The following is a 1,952-nucleotide window of genomic DNA, read 5'->3' on the forward strand; positions in this document are numbered from 1 at the left end:
TCGGTATTTAGAGGGAACCACTAGAATGTGGTGGTTATAAACATAGACTCTGGAGTCGGGTCACCTGAACTTGAATCACAATTCTGCTGATTCAAGCTATGTGTCCTTGGGCAAGTTAAGTAAGCACTCTGTGCCTTGGTCTCCTCACCTGACAAGTAGAGCCCATGAGTTACTAGTATAAGTGCTTAGAGACAGGCCAGGCACACAATTCAGTTCAGTTCAGTCACTCAGTCGTGTCCGACTCTTTGCGACCTCATGGATTGCAGCACGCCAGGCTTCCCTGTCCATCACCAGCTCCTGGAGCTTGCTCAAACTCATGTTCATCGAGTCGGTGATGCCATCCAACCATCTCATCCTCTATCGTCACCTTCTCCTCCTGCCTTCAATCTTTCCCTACATTACAGTCTTTTCCAATGAGTCAGTTCTTCACATCAGATGGCCAAAGTATTGGAGCTTCAGCATCAGTCCTTCCAATGAATATTCAAGACTGATTTCCTTTAGGATTGACTGGTTTGATCTCCTTGCAGTCCAAGGGATTCTCAAAAGTCCTCTCCAATGCCACAGTTCAAAAGCATCAATTCTTCGGTGCTCAGCTCTCTTTATGGTCCAACTCTCACATCCATACATGACTACTGGAAAAACCATAGTTTTGACTATATGGACCTTTGTCAGCAAAGTAATGTCTATATTTTTTAATATGCTGTCTAGCTTTTCTTCATAGCTTTTCTTCCAAGGAGCAAGAGTCTTTTAATTTCATGGCTGCAGTCACTGTCTGCAGAGATTTTGGAGCCCAAGAAAATAAAGTTTCTCACTGTTTCCACTGTTTCCCCATCTATTTGCCATGAAGTGATGGGACCAGATGCCATGATCTTAGTTTTTTGAATGTTGAATTTTAAGTCAGCATTTTCACTGTCCTCTTTCACTTTCATCAAGAGACTCTTCAGTTCCTCTTTGCTTTCTGTCATAAGGGTGGTGTCATCTGCATATCTGAGGTTACTGGTATTTCCCCCAGCAATCTTGATTCCAGCTTATGCTTCATCCAGCCTGGCATTTCTCATGATGTACTCTGCATATAAGTTAAATAAGCAGGGTGACAGTATACAGCCGTGTTGTGCTATTCCTATTACACACACATTCTTGGAACGGTGAGTGTTGGAGGAACTACACACATCAGCATGCTATATGCAGTGGTCCTTACAAGGGAATGCTCACACTCCATGGCTCCTATCACTCCTGGAAGTAGGGGTAGGATTATGCATGTTTATAATCCTACCCCCAAACACTGGACTGGAAGAAACACAAGCTGGAATCAAGATTGCCGGGAGAAATATCAATAACCTCATATATGCAGATGACACCACCCTTATGGTAGAAAGTGAAGAGGAACTCAAAAGCTTCTTGATGAAAGTGAAAGAGGAGAGTGAAAAAGTTGGCTTAAAGCTCAACATTCAGAAAACGAAGATCATGGCATCCGGTCCCATCACTTCATGGGAAATAGATGGGGAAACAGTGGAAACAGTGTCAGACTTTATTTTTCTGGGCTCCAAAATCACTGCAGATGGTGACTGCAGCCATGAAATTAAAAGACACTCCTTGGAAGGAAAGTTATGACCAACCTAGATAGCATATTCAACAGCAGAGACGTTACTTTGCCAACAAAGGTCCGTCTGGTCAAGGCTATGGTTTTTCCTGTGGTCATGTATGGATGTGAGAGTTGGACTGTGAAGAAGGCTGAGCGCCGAAGAATTGATGCTTTTGAACTGTGGTGTTGGAGAAGACTCTTGAGAGTCCCCTGGACTGCAAGAAGATCCAACCAGTTCATTCTAAAGGAGATCATCCCTGTGATTTCTTTGGAAGGAATGATGCTCAAGCTGAAACTCCAGTACTTTGGCCACCTCATGCAAAGAGTTGACTCATTGGAAAAGACTCTGATGCTGAGAGGGATTGGGAGC

The sequence above is a fragment of the Bos indicus x Bos taurus genome, chromosome 10 (assembly GCF_003369695.1).
Source record: "Bos indicus x Bos taurus breed Angus x Brahman F1 hybrid chromosome 10, Bos_hybrid_MaternalHap_v2.0, whole genome shotgun sequence".
NCBI lineage: Eukaryota > Metazoa > Chordata > Mammalia > Artiodactyla > Bovidae > Bos > Bos indicus x Bos taurus.